Source organism: Gadus chalcogrammus, chromosome 2 (assembly GCF_026213295.1).
Source record: "Gadus chalcogrammus isolate NIFS_2021 chromosome 2, NIFS_Gcha_1.0, whole genome shotgun sequence".
Classification (NCBI taxonomy): Eukaryota; Metazoa; Chordata; class Actinopteri; order Gadiformes; family Gadidae; genus Gadus; species Gadus chalcogrammus.
The window spans coordinates 2,610,382-2,633,026 of NC_079413.1; positions in this window are offsets into that span (position 1 = coordinate 2,610,382).

The following is a 22,645-nucleotide window of genomic DNA, read 5'->3' on the forward strand; positions in this document are numbered from 1 at the left end:
GAGGTTCCTTCATTTGCGTAATGCCAATGTCGCCACGAGGTCACAGGAGTCGTGATTATCGGAGCTGAGCCGCGGCCGACGGATAGGGGTGCAGCCAGAGGAGGAGTCATCCCCTCAGAGAGGCGGTCTCCGGAGCCGTCGTGGGTCAAACGGCTGTTGAACAGGACGCAAATTACACCTCAACTCAAAAGGAGTCGAGTGCCTCATTCTTGGACACTAGGAGAACGCGCGAGAACCACCATTGACCACAAACCGATGGGATGCTGCTACGCACAATTCATACTGTAAGGGGTTTTAAATAAGGGGGAAAATGAGCATCTTTCCAGCATTACATTTCCCAGGTTTGACACTTTCTCTTCCATATTCATTATTTCTCATCGATGTCCCCCTTACAGTGCGATCTGTTATTAATGATCTGTGTTTCCCACGCATACTGAGTAAGAGGAGACACCTGGCATCCAGCACACACCTGTCTGGATTAGAGTCAGCGCGAGGAGAGCAGTGCCTCTCTCTTGTTGTCTATTGCTCAACATGCCAGGCTGGTGGATACTGTTTTACTGCTCTCTCTCCCCGCTGAATCTCTCTGTTTCTCTCCACCTTTTCTTGCTCTCTCTCTCTCTCTCTCTCTCCCTCTCTCTCGTCCTGCGGTCATAATTACCGATCGGCTCTGGGGACAGAGAACCCTCAGCAGGTGCTTGACAAATGAAATGGGACAGACCGGTGATCAACAACCCCACACTCCACATCACTTTGAGTGTGGGCACACGAGGGTCTGCAGTGTGTGCCTGTGCGTGCGTGCGTGTGTGCGTGCGTGCCCAGCAAACACACGCACACACACACACGCACACATGTGTGCGTGCGTGCTTCCTTGCTTGCTTGTTGGACAAACACCGGAACAGAAACCCAGCCACAGCTTGAAGCACATGTGAAAAGTTTACTTTCCCCAGGTACAAAAAAAAACAACTGGAGTAAAAGTCGAAAAATAACGGCCAATTAGCCACGGCAGCTCGTTAGTGCCCGTCACCTGGACCCGACTACAGAAGGATCCTCTTCGGAGGCAGCGTACAAATCCTCGTGTGCGTGAGAGACGCTTAATAAGCCCGGGCCGTGCCTCGGCAGAGGGAGGCATGAAAGGGAATGCAACGCTCACTCCTGGATTCAAACAATCCCCCGTCTTACCGCGGGCACCGGAACCCGCGCAGGCATTAGCATAAACATCCCCGCGGCCCGCTCCCTGAAGGGGACCGCAGAACAGAGAGAGAGGATAGAGGCGCCGGCTCCCGCTGAGGACGTGTTCATTCAGAGAGGCGGTACCGCAGTGGTTTGAAAGTAAGCGTGTTCAAAAGGAGGTTTGTAGGAGGGGAAAATGCGTTCGACATGAAACACGTTGAGTCTTTCTTGGCGCGCCGTTGGATACGCCATTAGCCGCTGGAGGCCACGGGTCTGGTTGCTTTCGAGTGTAGGAATTGAGACAAATCGATTAGAAGGGGATTGATACAAGGACTGGCTAATCCAGTGCAAGATCAGACGACGATTCAATTTGAATCCAGTTTTTGCTCGAGTTTTGCTCACACACACACACACACACACACACACACACACACACACACTTTCCTTTTAATCGCAGCACTGGTGGTAAATGGCGCACACCTTTTCAGTTGAACAGATCTCATCTCTGAGATAGTTGAAGCAGAGGCCCGCGGAGAGCAGAGTTCAGAAGGGACTCATTATGACACAGAATCCACGTGGAACGACTCACGGGGAAAAGGCCATTCCCTAAACACTGGTGACATGTACGATGACATCTTGGTGAGATTGGTTGGGGACTCTGGGGCGATGTGACCTCTCCACCTGGCTGACATCGCGCTGGTAATGAAGAGGGCCTGCTCTCAATACGTTTTTCTGGGAGCTCTTGTATTAATATTTCAGTTACTTTTGTTGTAAACTGGATGTCGCAAGACCGTTTACAATAAATTAAGAAATATATAAATATGATGTGTTCTGTAGTGTTAATAGTTTCCATTATGCTTCACATCAGTACTCTGCACCTCCAGGGAACATATGGTCTTGCCCCCCATGTGCGTGCGCGTGATTGTGTTTGTGTCATCACCTGAGACTGATGCGTTTGGTCACGCTGATGATGTCACTGAGGCTGGCCGGCGCTCTGACCTTGGCTGTGTGTGTGTGTGTGTGTGTGTGTGTGTGTGTGTGTGTGTCACTCTCGCACCCACATGGAGCTTAATCCATGTGCAGCCGGACAGCAATGGAAAGGAAAGGTCACACACTCTTATTAGCTTTCACACACACACACACACACACACACACACACACACACACACACACACACACACACACACAGTCTTGTTTCAGCATGGCCAGTCAGCAAATTAATTAATTAAACAAGCTTCTTATACCATGGTATTCATTTTGCAGATAATGAGTGCAAACAAGCAAAAAATGAAACATTCTAAAAGGAATGAAAGATAATCCCTGTCAGTATTCTCCCCACAGACACACGCACACACACCTAAACTTGGCAGGAACAAGCTAATTGGCTCGTTGGCGTCTGTTTCCGGGCGGACTTGGAAAGCGCCCCTCTCTTCCTGCTCCTCTTGGCCTTGAAGAAGCGTCCAACCACAACAGACCCCGTACATCAATAGTGGATGAGGGGCCAAGAGCGCCCGCAGCTACCTGTCGGCCGCCATCTGCTCCGGGCATCCCATCCAAGGAACAATAGGAGGTGGGGACGGCTCTGGACGGCCGCTCCGACGAGAGCTCACCAGAGAGTCGACAGTAAACGATGTAAACACTCGGCTCCGGGATCGGGGGGGGGGGGGGGGGGGGGGGGCGGTTCTTATCGACCCATGAGACTTAAAGTGTACGCCTGCTTTTACTATTCCTTCTTTAATGTTCTCATGTTATTTCCTGTATATTATGTTATTTTTGTGTAGACGATATACAAATAAAAGTGATTCGTTTTAAAGCGATTTCCCGTATTTGTCTATAGTCAGATCCCTGCAGATTTTTTTTTTCATGTTTTTTATAAATCATGTTTCAGGTTTAATTTGTTGTTCTGCCGAAGCCCAGCGTCCCAAGAGGGGGACGTGTTCCTAGAAGACGTCAAAACCCATCAAGAAGAGACATCCCCCGAGATCCATCACAAAGACCAAACACCAGCGGGCGTTCTGCTCGCATATTCATTATCATTCCTGGAAAGCAAGAATCGCAAGCACCAAAATAACACAGCGCGAGAGCGGTCGTGTCTTTGTTCTCGGTTGGATCGGCGGACGATAAGCGAAGCCTCAGACATCGCATTAAAGTCGTGCTGAAGCCAAGCGTGGCGGCTGGACAACTATAATGGCTCTGATAATGGCTCCGCTGAAGAGCACACACTGTGCCGGCGGACGCAGGCCGCCAACGGAAAACGGAAAGGAATTTAAGCAATTAAAGTCAAAAAACTTCTGGGTACAAGAATTTCTAAATAATAATAATGTCTCTCCCTCCCTCCCTCCCTTTCACCTTCCCTGAAGTGGTAATGGTTTGTATTGATCAGGCTCGGGAGATTTGGAACAAAAAACAGACTGCGTATTTGTATTAGAATTGGAACAGCAAGTTAACGTGAATTCATTGCAGTCAGAGCTGTTTTGATTCCTCCGGTTGAAGCTAATGTCTCAAAGTTCAACCTTGGAAAGTAGGCCTACTGGTAATTGCTATTGAGACGCCAATAATAAACAACTCGATAAACCACAAAGAAATAACAAGAACACAAATGATGCTGTAGAGTTCCATGGTATTTGGGCTAAAAACAAGACATAAACAGCCCCATTCGCAATAATAATACACAGCAAACAAAACACCAACCAAACAAACCAAAACACACAGTTAGCGTGTGTACGCTTTCACACTGCGTACTCCACCGTGAGCCCGCAGCGTCTCCCCTACGAAGTGGGCCAAGCGGAGCCGACACGGGGGTGTGAGTCAGGGCTCAACGCGGGGCTGAATCAGAGCCCTGAGTGACAGGTCGCTCACCGCAGACCCAGGGCTGGGGAGCGTTCTGCTGAAACACCCCCAGAGGATAGAGTGGATTAGGGCGTATAGGTGGGGGGGGGGGACTCTATCACTACCGACAGCGCTCTCACGCACGGCTCGTCTCTGATGTTTTAATAGAACCGCCTCCTGCGTCTTCGGTAATTAAAGAGTCCTGTTGTCTCGTTCCTTCTCCCACTCTCTCTCTTTTAGTCGCAACTCTGATTATTGACATTTACATTTTTACACGAAGGGCATTTAGCAGATGCTTTCATCCAAAGCAACTTACAATAAGTACATTTGTCCGAAGAAAGAAAAACAATACATCACTGTCAGTACAGTGAAGATTTTCATAGAACCAAGTGCCAAGCACTTACAATTGCTCGGTTAACCCATTCCCTGTATGCAACAAAAGATAGCCAGGATAAGATACTACACAATGTTACAACCTACAAACATTTATGTGCAGCTCTCGCTCTGTAACTCTTACTCAAGATTTAGATAAAGGGTCGCCAACCCCCTTTATGGCCCGTGACCCTAATTTACAGCAAGCCTGACTTCATGCACTTGAGTGCAGCTGGTCCCCCACACATCGTCTGAGCCCCAGCGCACCATCTGCCCGCGGTACCGACGTCCCAGGCCAGCCTGTAAGCAGTGGGCTTCTCACAGCTACGGACCATCAGAGTCCGCGTCTAAACGCCTTCCCGCCAGATTGCTCTGGAAACGAACGAGTCGAGGCTACGACGCTTCGACGGCGAGCAGTCGGACCCGACGACCCCCGCGCGCGGTTCAGTGAGGAGAACGCAAAAGCGGACGGGAAGGAACACGAGGAGAGTGAACTGGAAGTGAAGCGAGTCACCGTTCACCGGCGCGTTTATCTCCTCCTGTTCAGTATTCAGGGCCCTCCGGGGGCCAGAACTCCCCCCACCCATCACCACCCATAAGCCTGGGGCCTCAGCTTGCATGTGAGGGCTGACGGTCCCGGGGGGATACCGCGTCAGGAGGGGTGTCTCAGTGGGCACAGTCACGTGGTGGCGGGGGGACGGGGGGGACGGGGACGTTTCATATACAGTATTCACGTGGTGTGTTGTAGTTCACTGACCTTTAGAGCAAGGGACAGATGATTGCTGCTTGAGAAGCCAGCAATATGGTTCATATTAAAAAAAGGGGCTGAGACATGGATCACACACACACACACACACACACACACACACACACACACACACACACACACACACACACACACACACACACACACACACACACACACACACACACACACACATTCCACCTCATCACCCGATTGTGTTGACAGCACCTGGGTCTTTGGCCTTCTGCCTCTCAGGCGCACTCTTCTCACTCTTCTCACTCCACGGACACACGACTGAAACCCACCACACACGTCCAGAGAGGGCGAGAACGAGGGCGAGAGTGAGCGCGAGAGCTAGTGCGCTCCGTCCCTTATGGACTTTGTTGGCATGAACCGCTCCAGCAAGATCCTAGAACCCGTTCACCTCAGGCAAGCTCTGTCCTACAAACACGACGAATGGAAACTAACGAAAAACACAACTAGTCTTTATGCAGCAGTACACAGAGGAGGACTCGCAACAACAACAGCTGCTGCTGCTGCTCAGGTAAATGAGCAGGATGGGGGATGAGGGGGGGGGGGTATCTGCAGGGACACAAGCAGGGGTCCGGGTCAGGACAGAATGATGGACAGTGAGAATAAGGAGAATCCATGGCAGTGCGGTGGTAACTAACTGACCCTATAGGGAAACGTGTTCTCGCAAATATTGTTGCGTTGATACGTGTGATGTTGTGTTTGCTTGTTTGGTATTTTTAAAGGTATCTTTTATTCATCAGGTGTTCCACAGATGTCAACAAGTAGACAATTATTCCCTTACCACCGTCCACAGCACAGGTCCGCACAACAGTGTATAGAAACTGCACAATTGGTTTAACGAAGTCAGATATAAATACTAACACAAAAGAAAATCACTTCTCCCAAACCGACCGTCAACTAAAGTAATTGGTCAAGGCAATGTTCCCCAAAACATAATGAATAACTGGCAACCATATTGTCAATTAAAAAATATATCAAAATATTCTATATCAGCTTGTGCCCTTCTGAGAAATGTTTACGTGCAGCATAGATTGCATTCGATAATTGTTGCGTTCGTGATTTGCGGATTTGTCGTCATCTGCAACAAATTAACCAACCACATCCTCCAAGGTGGAGGTGTCACAACGCATACTGATTGTTGGTTGATTGGGGGGTGGGGGTGTTGTCAGTGTGTGTGCGTGCGTGTGCATGTGTGTGTGCGCAGCATGCCCTCCCCGTCAGGTGTTGAGTGTATCTGTTGCCTCGTGGAATTGCAGACCTGTCACACATCAAAACGTACCCCGGAACTCGGTACAGAATTATAAAAACACGGCGAGATTGTCCACACGGTATTCACAGGGGAATCCTCGTGGAGCTTTCGACATTTCCCAGGATGCCCCTCGCCCCGCCCCCCCCCCGCTACTTGTAATCAGGTCATGTGACTCGGGGCTGCACTTATTTGTTCACCCGACGGTGAGATGAGATTTCTCCTCCAGCAGATCCTGCTGAGGCGTCTGCCATGTTTCACGTCATGACTGTGTCGTCGCCAAGAGGTAGGTGTGTGTGTGTGTGTGTGTGTGTGTGTGTGTGTGTGTGTGTGTGTGTGTGTGTGTGTGTGTGTGTGTGTGTGTGTGTGTGTGTGTGTGTGTGCATGACGGACGTTCCCTGAAAGCGACGTGTGTTCCCACAGATCAGAGGCGGCGGTAAGCTCTATGTCATCTTTGACATGCGTGGAGGACGTATGATTACGTTGGACGGTTCGGAGTGGAGCTCAACGCCGGAGTCCTGGCTTCAAGGGGATCACGGAGCCGGGGCCAGCCCGCACGCTCGCCCGCCCGCCCCGCCACCCGCTGTTACCTTCACCTCCATCCATCCATCCATCCATCTCCTGGGACAGAAGCTCACTACAGCCCGGGCTGCTGTTCGCTGGCCGCTGGCTCACACAAGCTCTGCAGAGGTTCTGCTTCATAACCGTTTGGTCTGCTTTTTATTATTGAGTAAAAGTAGATTGAATCTGTGTGTAGCGCATGAACGGCGTTGAACTCAGTCCTGTGTTGTGGTCAGGTTTCCATGGCGCCCCTGAATGGAAGGGTGGGGGAGGGGGGGGAGGGGGGGGTCGGTGAAGTGGGCGCCGTGTTCTTCGGGGGTCTTTGTATTTTTCCTTCAATCTGAAGGCAGAGAGAATTGTCTGAGGGCGGAGATGATTGAATCATTCCATGTTTGATTTGCGGCCATGGGAGAGGCGGTCAGGAGACTAATGCCGTTTGGCCTTCAAAGTGGATCAGGCCGAAGCTGTGCTGCGATTGGTTGGAATGTGGTCACACATCGACACAATGATGCAATCACAGAAGACCCAAGACGGTTGGACAAAGAGGATCCCCCCCACTGTTGCTGTCTTGACTTTGAGTGATGTCACTTACACGCCGTTTTTATTGATTTGATTATTGATATTGACCTTGTCCTCTCTCCTCTGTTGAATAAGGTTTAGCTCCATGCCCATATATCATCAATGACATGTTTAGGTACCCCAACCTGTCTCGTGCTGGACAAAGCTTCTCTATTCGTCAGCAGTGGTCAAACATGTACCATTTGACCTTTACATAAAAGGTCATTGGACACATGGGGGACTAACTCTGTAACTACTATACATTGCACTACACAAAACCTCAACAGGATGAAAAGTATTAACTGAAACCAAATAAGCATTGGTTTCACACAAAAACACACACACACACACACACACACACACACACACACTGATGTGAGGCTAATATAATTAAGAAGGAAGTGGTCAATAGCGTGTGCAAGCAAGCATGCACACACACAGACACACACACACATACACACACACACACACACACACACACTGGCACAAACACAAACAAACACACACACCCGAAACCAAGGCCTAACCCTAACCTTAACCCTACCCTAACCCTAACCAAAAAAGCATTGACTACAACTGGCTGAAAAGGTGTTGACTACAACAGCATGAAAAATAATTAACAACAGGATGAAACAGTATTCACCGCAACAGGATGAAACCCAATCCACTGCATACCAGGAGGCCTAATTGCTGAGGTACTGGAGCACTCAGAGCGATCGGCAGAGAGAATACTTTCCCTGTAATTGCATTTCAGCGCAATTTCAACACGGACCAATTGAAGAGGAGGGAATTCTCTCTTCAGGAGTTCACTCAGAAACACTGTGGGAGCACAGGCCTAAGGTCAGCCTTGCCAGCCCCTCCTACAGACAACTCCTAGCTACATTCCTCACCATCTATGCAGCGTTTCAGTTTATTTTCTTTATCTCCCGTCCCTCAAGGCCTCATCAACGTGTGCGTCGCTGGTTTCCGACGGCGTCTTCGCGTCCTCTGGAGACGTCGCTTGGCGTTTAACGTTTTGGAAATAACGATCGGATATGCTCAGCCGCCAAGCATCTGCTCTGCTGCCCGCGAGACCTGTCTTTCCCTAGTGTGTGTGTGTGTATGTGTGTGTGTGTGTGTGTGTGTGTGACTGTGCGTGTGCGTGCGTGCGTGCGTGCGTGCGTGTGTGTGTGTGTGAGAGATGATGGGGTGCTGGAGGGTGTGTGTGCTCGTCACCACGCTTGAGCAAGCCGCAGCAGCAGCACGGTACCGTCTTGGGATAAAACACACAGTGCCTCTCCCTACAACGAAACCTTGTTTCCTTGCTGTAGTGGCAGCAGACACAAAACACACAAATACCCACGTACACACACAGACAAACACACACACACACCGTCGCATGATTACAGTCTACACAAGCGTCCTCCCCCATTTATGACACTCCTATTCTCCCTCCACTCATCTCCCCCGTATCAAACACACACACACACACACACACACACACACACACACACACACACACACACACACACACACACACACACACACACACACACACACACACACACACACACACACACACACACACACACACACACACACGAAAGGTGCGCATATCGTAATTATCTTTGGGGTTTATTTCGGGGCGGCGCTGTTCACTGTTTTGATTCCACGAGCACGGCGACACCGCGGGGCTGGTGAGACGGCTGGTTCTGGAGCTCCAGGCGCCGTGGACCGACGTTGGCGCTGCTCCCCGCTGTATAATTAAGACGGCCGCGACGGGCGGTGTGATTGTATGTTGTGAGAACGCAAAGAGAGGGGTGTTGGCGTGGTAACCACCACTCTTTAGGCTGATCCAGGGAACAGTCCCGGGGATTCTGCTCCCCCCTGGATCAATGTGAACGCGTGCTATGTAAATTCGGTAAATCCCTCGTGCTGGATTTCGTCTGTTCTCTGTACCCATGGGACATTGGGATCGTTGTAAAGTGGTCCCATGATGGCTGTGTAATGGTCTCGTTTACCAGGGAGAGACTAAAAAGACTTTGCCAGTATTTAACTAGCTCTTTATAGAGACGTGAGGGCGGGTCATCCAACAGGTTTAACCTATGACCACTCTGCTCACATTGCGTTCATTGGTTGGACATTTTATCGGCAGAAACGTCACATTTTCTAGTATGTTTGGAGTTGAATTTTCTACTACCGTATGTAATGTGTGTTTTTGATGCATGTTTCTGGTTGAGTTGACAGGAAGATCTGTCTGTCTCCCTTGTGTCCTGTCTGACCTTTGACTAGAAGACCCCACAACGTGATGTCTGTATTCATCATGTCGACGGCCAATCTTTGTTTACAACATGGCCGAGTGGGCCTAGCAGGCCTATGGCTCGCAACATCCCCATTAAGTCAACTTACTCCTCCCCTTTCCCAACACAACACAACACAACCCCATTAGAATGACAACAACCAAACATAAAACATCTGCAGGGTCTGACCTTACAAGGGAAGGGACCAGGAGGCATGTGACAGAGGAAGGTATATAGTCCAGATGATGAGGAGATATGAAGGTCACATCACATGACCCATCTTTGTTTACAACGCGGTTGTGTTAACATATGGATTCATGAATGGCAAGCAGGTATGGCTCACAACATGCCTATTATGTTAAACATACAATTACCCATGCTGCCTCCACACTCTCATTATACGAGAGGTGAAAACGGATAACTGAAAGTCAACGGAATAGACGATGTGAATAAAGAGCTCGTCTCTGAGTAGGAAGAATCTGAATCAACGACGAAACATGGGAGCACGATTTTCCTACAGTTCTATTTTACTTTAGGAGAGCACTGACAGAGAATCCTATAATGTTGCTACATCCACCATTCTCTCTCTGGACAGAGAACGAGCGAGCGAGGTAGACACAGAATGGCAGGAGGGGAGAGAGAGAGAGAGAGACGTACCCAGCGCTCTCCCACTCGGCTTTGATCAACCACATATCCCCTCATTTCATGGTCGTCCTTTGCCTCTATTTCACCAGCCGCATGTCAGCCCAACAGATGGGAGTGGGGTGGGGTGGTGGGAGTGTTTGGTGGTGGTAGTCCCAGGCAAGCAACACTTCGCTATCATTTTCCCAGCATGCCCCGTGTGTCTGGAAGCACACAGGGCCGCTCTCACCTCCTTCATGTCACACACCCAGTCGCCTCGATGGCAGCGTGATTACAGTCTACACCAGCATCCCCCCCCCCCACCACCAACACATTCATGTCCCCCCCCACACAAACACACACACACCACACACACATGCATGCATGCACGCATGCACACACACAATTTTGGTAGGCCAGACCAACTTTGAGAAAGTCACCAAATGCAACTTTTTTGGAACAACAAAGTGATCCAGTGGAATAACTCTGAAATGCATATACATTATAAAAGATGTGGTTTGATTTTACACTTATTTACATTATAAAGGGAACAATAGATTTAAGAAACTCTATTGAGTATCAACATTATTGTTTTGTATAATTGTATAAGTAATCAAGATGACTGAAAAACATGTGAATTATCTGAAATAATGTGATCATCGATATTTTTGTATCTTTGGAAGAGCCTGGAATAGAGCTGACGCTCAAAGGAATAATTTGGTGTGGAAGAAGATTGCTTTAATTTGAGTTATAACCAATAACAATCCCCAATAGTAGTGGATGAGAGCTCAGGGAGGCTCTAATGACAGACTTCCTATTACTACCACCCATTAGTACTGCAACATCATCTAATAGGGATAGGGGTCAGGAGGGAGGAACGAGAGATTTAGTGAAGGGCCCTTTAGATAAAGAGACTGGAGAGAGAGGGAGAGAGGGAAGAAAGAGACAGAAAGAAAGAGAGAGCGACAGGCAGAAAGATAGGGAGATAGAGGAAGAGCTACAGAGAAGGAGAGAGAGAAAGAAAGGGAGACAGAGAAAGAGAGGAAAAGAGAGGCAGACAGAGAAAGAGAGACAGAAAGACTGAGGAATAGACAGCAAGACGGGGAGAGAAAGAGACAGACAGACAGACAGACAGACAGACAGACAGACAGACAGACAGACAGACAGACAGACAGACAGAGAAGGCTATTACTGTCTGACAGACAATTTCTTCTAAAAGCTTTACTGAATGAGCTCTCGGAAAACCGAGCATAGAAAATAAAAAGTGCCTCCCTGTGACAGATGAGTTGCCAGGAACGATCAGCCAGACCCAGCCGGCCCGAAGCCTTCTAAAACCCCTTATATTATTTTTAACCGACAGCCGACAAATGGCTTTTAATTTGCATGTGCATTTTCAACCCGTGTGCCGGCTTTGATGGCTTTGTCCCTAAAACACTGCGGCGTAAACAGAGTCAAGTGGGCTTTCTGTCACTTCAGATGTACCACAGTACCTTTTAATTAATCCCGGTAATCATAATAGTAACCATAATAAGGATTATCATTGTATTTGGTTAATGTCGAGTCAATGAGCTCATTGTTGTCCCAGACATCAACCGTTTCATTGTTCATGTTCATCACTTCTTGGATCCTTTTGATTCTAGATAAAAAGAGCGAACAAGGGGGGGGGGGGGGGGGGGGGGGGGGGGGGGGGGGGGGGGGGGTCAGCAGGTGGTGGGACCGACTGTGCCGAACGGTAAACAAGCATCAATTTAAATTGACTATTATCAAGTTCTTTGATGTCCCTGAACAACACAAACAGCGGTGGTATTGGAGGAGATGAATAAAACAGCGTATTCCACAGAGCCGCCTCACTGTGTAAGCCCCATGAGCAAATCGTGAAGCGCAGTGGCGGGCACAATGCCTGGCCAGGCCGCGAGTGCAGCTTGTCGCCTAATAAGTGAAATCAACTGTTAAACTATCGCCTTGTGTCCCGTCAGAACGGCGCCGTTTAAAAACACAGGTGCTACTGCAAATCTCTGCCTGTTTGGCCCACATCACTCTTAAGTGGGTGTCAAAACAAGACCTGTAGCCGAGTCTGGCCCACTTCACTCAGTGGGGGGTCAATACACCACCTGAAGCCGAGTCTGGCCCACTTCACTCAGTGGGGGGTCAATACACCACCTGTAGCTGAGTCTGGCCCAAATCACTCAGTGGGTGTCAATTCACCACCTGAAGCTGAGTCCGGTCACATCACTCTTCGGACAGTGTCGATACACCACCTGAACCGGAGTCTGGCCAACTTCACTCTTCAGAGGGTGTCAATACACCCCAAGCTCCATCTGGTCCAGCCAGAGATACAGGTGGTGTATTGACACCATCTGAAGCTCCATCTTTTCAACACTGAGCTGCCCTGCCTTCCAGGGCACCTCAGTATCGACCTCTCCGTCGATACTGAGGATTCCGAGGGGGTCCGCAGCTCGGACGGCGAGGACCCCGGGGGGTGACCCTGGATGACAAGCTGTCCTTCGCTAACGGCTTCACTGGGACCACGCGCCACTCCTGCAGATTCACGCCCAACAACATCAGCAGGACACCGGCATTCCTCACCAAGAGGGCCAAGAAGGAAGCTTTGGTCCAATCTCATGTCATCTTGTGGCATCTACATTACATTACATTACATACATGGTCACCCCATCAGCCCCAGTCTGTCCGCTACGCGCTATGACTGTCAAACTGCTTGTTACTCCCACACAAGGAGGGAACACCAAAAGGGAATCCAGATTGTTTGCTGCCCCGGCCCCAAAATTATGGAACAGGCTCCCCACTGACATCAGCACAGCAGAAGCCGTACGCATCGACTGTCGCAGACGGAAATCTCATCTGTTCAGTGTGAACGTAACTCTGAACAGATAGTTAAAATAACTTCCTACATCTCTTTTTTTCTGTGTAGCAATTGAAGCAGCTTGCGTATCTGTGAAACCGTGTGTCATCGCATGATTCTTGTTCTTTTTGGTGTTGTACCTTCATGGTCGAATGCACTTCTTGTGAGATGCTTTGGAACTTTGTCAGCTAAATAATGTAATCTCATGTACCAATCGCATACACCCACCTAGCCAACCTAGGCTGCTGGCGTTCTCGCTGTGGGCCAATTGTGTCATTATGGGAAACATGATTAAACTAATCAATGAAAGACATGTATGTGTAATTACCTGGATAGGAAAATGCATGAGTGGGAGGAAGCAGGGAGTCATTTCCCAATCATATTCATATTAGATTAGACTGAACAAATAACCATGTCCAGTTGGATAATAGATGTGGGGCAGTGATGCTTCAAGTGCTGTTCTCTGAACAAACCAACAACCACGTTGTTCAGTGCTACAGAGACAAACAATGCCTAATTGTAAAGCTAGGCTATTTAATTATTGTAATCAGAACAAATGCATTCATTTTAGATAATGAGATATTAGTCGTACTGCCCAGACTGCCAGGCTACCTTTGAAATCTGAAACATAACAATATCTAGCTAGCTGCTTAGCTCTTCTCTGGCCTATCCATGAGCTTCACACTGCTCACACACACATCCTATAGGCTAGGCGGGCAAAAAAACAACACTATGGTCCTATACCTCAAACAGAGTTAAACGTAAACAGTCCTTTCAACCCAATCTAAAGTCAACCCCTATAGCTATGCTGTGTTGGGCAATTTAGACACAAAACTGTTGATGATTGTTGATGATTGAATGCTGAGACAAAGAGTGTCCAGCGTGTCAGTGAAGGGATAGGAAGGGATATATAACTTTTAACGTATAGTCCACGGCTCTTACCTCACCAAATGACCAGGATGGAGCTTCAGAAGTCGATTAATCCACATGGGGAAACTGAAAGGAACTCCAAGGGTAAAATCCAAGCATGAATCCTAAAGGATTTATCTATATGTCTTCAAATGTCCTTCCTTACAATTTCCTCATGCACTTTAACTTAAACACTGTTTATATTTCTTGTGTTTTCTCACTCCAGAGGGCAGCCATCTTGGGTGCTGTTCATCCAAACAAAACAAAAAAAATGGGTGTGGCCAAAATTTGCATACATTACTTTCACCTGCTTTCAACTCCGCCCCTTTCCCATCACCAAACAAAAAAAAAAAAACTGACCAAAATCACATCCCTGTTTAACACCAGACCAAAACCCAGGGTCTGATGTTACAAGGGAAGGGAACTAAGAAGTGAGCGACAGAGGAAAGTAGGTAGGCATGTATGAGGCAGGAAGTTATGCAGGTTAAAGGTAGAAGGAAGGAGGAAGGTATAAAGGCCAGACGATAAGGAGATATGAAGGTAGGTAGGAAGGACCGCTTGAAGATAGGGAGAAAGGAAGCGAAAAGTAGGTAGTTTAGAAGGTACAGAGACAGGAAGGTAAGTAGGTAGGAAGATAGGTAAACAGGGAGGTAGAAATGCCCGTAGCCAGCTGTGACGTCACTGAGGTATATGGACCTCAATAATATTCTAGAGAAAAAAATAAAATTAGAAACTAAATACAAACTGTACAAAATCCGTGGTTGAGACCTTCTCCTAAATGAGAAAATGCTTAATTCAGTTGAGACTTCTTACTCTGTGTCCTCCGTGTGTGCGGTAGATAGGATGATATGACAGCAAGCAGGCAGAGAGTACGGAGCTAGGAAGATAGTGAAGTACGCAGGGAAGGAAGGTAGGAGGCCAGAGAGGAGGTGTGGGCGAGGACCAAGAGCACCACAGCCAGGTACGACTTTAACACGTCCGCCCTTCCGCTGTCTCTCTCCCCGCTGGGTCTCACGAGCTGCCGGGATGAGATCACCCTCTGCCCTCCATCACCGCGGGCAGACGGAGCACACGCCGACCCACAATGCACTGCGGGTGTGGGGGGGGGGGCCAGGGATGCCTTCTGTTGTGTTTCATGTGGAACTGATTGAAGTGTCTCTGTGTCAGCGTGTGTCAGAGTGTGGAGTGGGTGGGAGAGAGCCACACGCATAGGCTTTGTTTACCATTACCACACTCTGGTGGTGATGATGATGAGGAGGAGGAGGAGGAGGATTGCGCCCATTAGTTCAGGAAGTGTGAGTGTCTGTATCTATTCCATATCTCTTTCTATCCAGGCATCCATCTTTTATCTCGAATGGCTCCGATTCGATTAAATTCATCTCTGTCTCTGTCTCCGTCTCTCTCACTGAGCGAGAGACGATATCCCCCCGTCGACAGCACGATCCTCTCTCTTTGAGCCAGAGACACTATCCCCAAGCTGACTGATGGCTCACAATTAAGAACCACACCAGACGGCCTTCAATTAGTAGTAATTGAACCGCACGCTCACACACACACACTGTCGTAATGTCACAACATTTAATGGGACGACGAGTGAATGTGTCTTAATTGTTTATGATTCTTTAATCAGAGGTTCAGGGTCGGGTCGTTCTGTATGTGAGAACTGACTGAAGTGTCTGCCTGCTCTGTGATTCTCTGCCCAGTGAGCTGTGATTGTATGGGTGTAATTATGGCCAGACTCACTGTTGAGCAGACATAAGGATCCTTGAGTCCCAGGCCCGCGACCCATATGTCAAACCTTAATCCTTAGATAGAAGCTCAGGGAATCACTAATGTTTCAGTGTTCAGTTATGTGTCATCTTACCGTTTGATTGAGTTTAGCCCCGTTGGTTGCAGCTCTGTGTTTGTTTCATGTTTTTAACAGTATGTGAAGGCATTGTTGATCACTGCGATATTGGTAAATTAATATTATTTAATTATTATTTCCGGGTTGTGACCCAATAGCTCACATGGATGCTGAGGCCAGAACAATGGAGAACCACTATTAAGGAGGATGATGAAGAAGAATCAGGTCTAGTTTCTCTACATTCATTGACTTATTGGCAGCCATCTTTATAATCTGTGTGGTCTTCAAACCGCGATTCTTCTAAATGACCTCCTCCCCCTTATTAAAGATTGCTAAACAATGCGTTTAGTGATGGCAGACAAAAGATATGTTGAGGAGGCGATAAATAGACCAGAAGGTTATGGTAGCTGAATATGATCAATAAACACACGCAATATAGCTCATTATTAATGAAGGACAGATATTTCTCAGTGGGACAGACTTATTTGTGTGTCACATGTGGCACACAAATGTGTGTCGGGAATGTGTGTGTGTGTGTGTGTGTGTGTGTGTGTGTGTGTGTGTGTGTGTGTGTGTGTGTGTGTGTGTGTGTGTGTGTGTGTGTGTGTGTGTGTACACAGGCCAGTGGGCGCTCTCTCTCTCTCTCTCTCTCTCTCTCTCTCTCTCTCTCTCTCTCTCTCTCTCTCATCTCTCTCTCTCTCTCTCTCTCTCTCTCTCTCTCTCTCTCTCTCTCTCTCTCTCTCTCTCTCTCTCTCTCTCTCTCTCTCCCTCTCTCTCCCCCTCTCTCTCTCCTTTGTAAACAGAGACGAATGTTCCCTACAAGATGGCCTGCTGCGCCCACACCTCCCCCTCATGCCTCAATCTAATGAATTTTTAAAGACAGCATCAATCAAAACCACAGACCAGATCAATAGAGCACAGAGTGGATTTCATCAGCGCCGCAGAGCAGGCCTGGGTACACAAGTAGCTTCCAGCCCGTCGCTTTGTCAAGTGCCCTTTCACCCCCGCCATGCTTCCCCATTAGCCTCACTTAATATGGTGGTCACTCGACCAGAGAGAGAGAGAGAGAGAGAGAGAGAGAGAGAGAGAGAGAGAGAGAGAGAGAGAGAGAGAGAGAGGAGAGAGAGAGAGAGAGAGAGAGAGAGAGAGAGAGAGAGAGAGAAAACTGGTTAGGATTAGAACACGTTTGGTTTGGAACTGGCCATTGTGATATGTCAACTGCTGCACAAGCATGTTTGAACAGCAGTCAAATTATCAATGTGGGCTTGTCCTGCATGCGCACAATCATACGCACACTTAAAAATACACTTAATAAGATAATAACAAGGGGAATGGTTTGTCAAGGAAAGGTTTGTGTGTGTGTGTGTGAGTGTGTGTACATATGTCTGTCTGTCTGTCTGTCTGTCTGTCTGTCTGTCTGTCTGTCTGTCTGTGTGCATGCGTGTGCGCGTGGCAGCATTAATAGAAGGTAATGAAATTTCGACGCATGGAGATAAGAGGGTCTGCACTCCCGCTCGTTAGACCCGAGCATCTCTGAGATCTATCAATTACCTGCGCCACTGATAATCGCGTCCCTCGCCCTCATCCACTTCCCACTTCCACCGGAGGCTCCCCCGAGGAACAAGAAAAGGAGCACCAGGAAGATGAGCTGGCGACCCGAGAACGGAGCGATCCGTCCGCCTCTGTCTCGCACTACCGTGCAGCGATGAGGAAACCGTGCGGGAGGGAGGGGGAAATGAAACATCTTCATTCAACCGTGGTCGAATTCAATTAGGAGTTTGGGGCGAGACGGCACATTTAGAGGCCATGGAGTGCGGGGGACCTCGGGTGGGATGGAGATGGAGGTGTGGTAGTCCGAGGCGAGAGGGCGATGTCACTTAAAACTACAGCCGGGAAGCAAGAAGTGCCGACGAATATATGATGTGTCACCCCTGACCGCTCCTAATAAGGAAGAGATATTCTGCAGCACTGCTTGGGGGATGTCAATATGGACAGTGGACCCTCAAAGCTCAAACCCACAGGCCTCTTGATGCGCCGAGGAAACAGCCACCATCATAGTTTTCAAAAACAAACAAACAATCACAATCAACAATTGCATTTATGTTTGCTCGAAAGTAATTGAAAATCTGTTTCAAAGGTAGGCCTACCGTATGTAAAGATTATTTTGTGACTTTCTATGATGAGCTAATGCATTAACTCAAGCATGGCGTAATAAGATCTGTTCATTGCTATTCCTTGAGTTATTTGTATCATTCATATACATTTTAATTGGATTCAAATGTATTTCACGTTGAATACATTTCTTCTCAATTGGACCTGTTATTTCAATGATTTTATTCAATGCGACTGAAACGTGCTGCATCAATAAAAAAGCTCACTTGACAAATACAGACTGCATCAGCCGCAGCCGGGAAATACAATATTTACTCTGTATCGCCCCTTTAATGATCAGGGACAATGCCGGGACCACCACACCATGATATCAGAATCATACGATTTATTACCCCACTTTAATTCCATAGATCATGGCTGGTGTAGCAGAGATTGAACCTAATCATAATGGATCCATTATGCAGCCCACGGACGGAATATTTCCATGCACTATTTTTGTATTGTGGAAGAGCATTGGTCAGGAAGCGATGGCAACAGGGAAGGAGAACGATAAGGCTAATGAAAGCTCTCTTTCATTTCAGGGGCTGACTCCGTGTAGGTTATGTGTTGTAGGCCTACAGATAACTGAACAAGCAATACTGGTTTGCTATTAGGAGTCTAATCTTAAGAGGGAATTGGAAAGTGAACGCAAATCTCCACGAGAAAACAACACGCACTCAAACATGAAGTGAAAATTATGATGAGTAGGCTATTGGAACTACTCTGTCACGTCAATCCCTGATTTAGTGAACCCACGTTGCCCGTGGATGTTAGAATCGAAATAGATTGTCAACAGAAAGATGTTGGTTTTAATCGGTCACTGACAGCCTTCATGAAAATCCCGTCAACGCAATAATCAAATAAATAAATAAACAACATTTATTTTTGTTATGATAAGTGTGCTTCTGCCAACAACGGGATTTGGAACAATGTCATATAGAGACAAAGGCCCTGCAAACAAAACAAGAAAAGCTCTTTGGCTGAAAGCCTGGAGGATTGTTTAGAATTTCAAGGACATTTGGATGTTCCCCCCCTCCCCACAAGCGCACAAGCGCGCACGCACACACACACACACACACACACACACACACACACAAACCCCTTAAATCTGTCCCTCAGTCCCAGTAAGCTTCGTTCAAACTCCCGCTCGGCTGCTTATAAAACAGAAGGCTTTGGGAGCGTTGTGACGCCGCAGGGGCTATAGGAAACCCTGTGCAAGGAGAGGAGCTCCTAGGAGAATCCCTCGCTCCGTGACGCTCCCTCGTCCGCTTCCCTCGTCTTTCCTTTCCGCTTCCCGCCCTCCGATTGAAGCGTCACTCAGAGAGTCAAGAGACCTTAACGAGGCTCGTCACTGTCAAATTGGATGTTAGGTTTGTTGGGAATGGCCATAGACTGGGAACAATGTAGACATTCACGCCAAAGCTGATCGATGACTCTCTCACTCAAACTCTATCTCACTCTCTCACTCTGAGTATGTACCTCAGTACTCTAACTATCTCACTCTCTAACTTCATGTCACTCTATCTCAGTATACCTGTATATCTCAGTATTCTAACTCTCACTCACACTTTATTTCACTCTGTCTCACTCTCCAACTTCATCCCACTCCGTCTATCTCACTGTATCTCAATATCCAACTCTATCTTAGTATATATAACTATCTTACTCTTTCCCAGTATATCTAACTCCATCTCACTCTAATCATATATCACTCTTTTACTTTATGTCTCTCGGCCTACCTCTACCTCACTGTCTATTTGTTGCCCTCAGCGTGTCTTTGAGATGCCTCATAATACTAACAGTTCTTTAATAGTCGTTCATTGACATTTACGCCGCTACACCTTTTTGTAGCCACACACACATTCTCTCACACACACACACGCACACACACACACACACACACACACACACACACACACACACACACACACACACACACACACACACACACACACGTCTCGAGTTTAACTTCCATTTCACTTATTCATATTGTGGTTTCCATGTCAGCTGCCCACGTTAACCCCACCCATCAATGATAACATTCACTAGGGCAGTGTTGACCCTGGCCGATGGGAAACACTCAGAATCATATTCATATGGCCTGGGACATTTGGTATCAAGAGATAGATGGCGCCGTCACGAGGAAGCACATAGGTTTTTAATTTACACATCGTAACATATACAAACACGACGTACATGTCACACATTGCATGGAGGAATAGCATCTGCCCAACAAATCGGCCACTATTTGGAAATGGAAAAAATCGTTAGTGTTTGCTGCATACTAAAGGCATCAAGGTCATTTGTAAGGACTTGTTATTTCTTATTGTCTGCTTACATTCCTACACTAACCATGACTTCTGCCTTGTTGAGGCAAAGAAAAGCTCAGAATGAATTCTCCTCAAACACTATAACAAACGGTCAATTTTTCTCCGTTCAATGTCGTTTTTTTTTCTCTTCTGCAACCAATTTTTTCCGTAATAGTTCTTAAAGGTGGGTTTAGCGGGAGGGTTTTAAAAAAGCTGTGATGCCCACTGGGCAGGCTTAGAGACGTGCTCCTGATGGATCAGTCACCTGTCAGCGTTTCCGTACCTGGAACCCAAACACAAGCTCCATATGCTCACTAGGGCCTGACCGCGCCAACGTGACTGATGTCTGGAGCCTCACAGGACGAAGGGAACACATCAATCATGAAATGCCACTTCAGCGACCACGCCAGAGATCCAACCGCCAACCTCTGCTGTCGAGGGGAGACCCACCCCCCCCCCCCCCCCCCCCCCCCCAACGATTGGCTCCCAGTGTTATGCCCCGCCCCTCAAACCAAAAACTAGAAAAAGGCTGCAGTGACGCAATATGAGACCGCCATCGCTTTGATTTGGGGGTCTCAATTGGAAAAATAATAATTAGCACTAGACAAAACAAGGACAAAGAAGAAGTATTAGTCACACTGGTCTTGCGGTTTGTAATTATTCTCCATGAACTGAAATTGTTGTGACACTGTAAACTATCAGTCTTGATAAATGTGTGTTGTTGTTGTTGTTGTGTTGGGGTGTGTGTGTGTGTGTGTGTGTGTGTGTGTGTGTGTGTGTGTGTGTGTGTGTGTGTGTGTGTGTGTGTGTGTGTGTGTGTGTGTGTGTGTGTGTGTGTGTGTGTGTGTGTGGGTAGTAAGGACCTACAGGTACTTTGGGACAAACTTAATCACTCCCCCCCAAGCCTTGGATCCTCCAGCGATAGATTCATCAGTGCTGGGAGCGAGGAGATAAATGTACAAATTAGGGGAATGAGAAACGACTGTGCCGCACCGAATTGGAACCTCAAGGCATATCCTGCCACCTGTTGAAGACCGGTCTCAGGCGGACCTGAAACCCTTCTCCAGGTCCATGGACGCCAAACAACTAACATGAGGCAAGGATAATCGTGACTGGTAGAGTTATAGGCAATTCTTCAGATTTAAAGCTTGCTCAAATCACCTTGTACAAAAAGGGGCTGCACCCTTCCTGTAGCAAACAAAGTTGTGTGTGTGCGTGTGCGTGTGTGTGATTGAGTACATGCGTGTACTATTCATATGTGCATGTGAATACAAGTGTGCGTGCGTGCGTGCGTGTGTGTGTGTGTTTCACAATACTCAGTGCACCGCCCAAAGCAACGATACAAGCCAGCTGTTGTGTCGCAGCCTGCCTGCCTGCTTCCCTCTCCGAGAACACGGACACCTGGCTGATGCCTGGGCTGTCGAGTGTGTTGTCTGTGTAGTGGTTGTTGGGAAGCGTCTGGGACTACAGTGTCTCTGTGCAGTTAGCACCTTCTGGTTGGAAAGGAGAGAGCTGTGGGAGGAAGTGGATCTCACACAGATTCCCTGGCTAAAAACTACAAACCCAGTCCCTCCACCACACTCACAATGGGGACCGGTTGAGAGAGAGAGAGAGAGAGAGAGAGCCGTGTATCGACTCACTGTGTATCAATATTATAGCCTCAAAGTTGCCAGATAAAGTTAGCGGGATAAAGTTTTTGCATGCTAGGTGCAACGCTTGCCAAGCTAGGTGCAAAGCTTGCCAAGCTACCTTCAAACTGGTGAACAATAATTGTGTGGATGATTTTTTTGTTTTTATCAGCAGAAGCCAACAACTGCTCTGTCGCCTCCCTGACAACAAACATTGCACTTCTCAATACTAAATACTTTAGTTACTAATAAGTTACTGAAGACAGTCAATTATCCACAACAAAAAAGCAGTTTGGAAGGTCATCTGTTGCAACGACAATGGAAAACACACATAGGGCTAAACCAACTAGTCTAGTTAAGGCTGAATATTCAAGAAGATGGAAAAATGTGTATTTCCATCTTCAAAGTGACCATCTTCGTGTAGTATACTGTGATTGTTGTCAGTATGTGTGTCCTGGTGGGTTACCATCACGGTGTAGTCACGGTGAGTGAGAAGAAACATCTAGGAGAAATGGCCTCCTGAAGGAA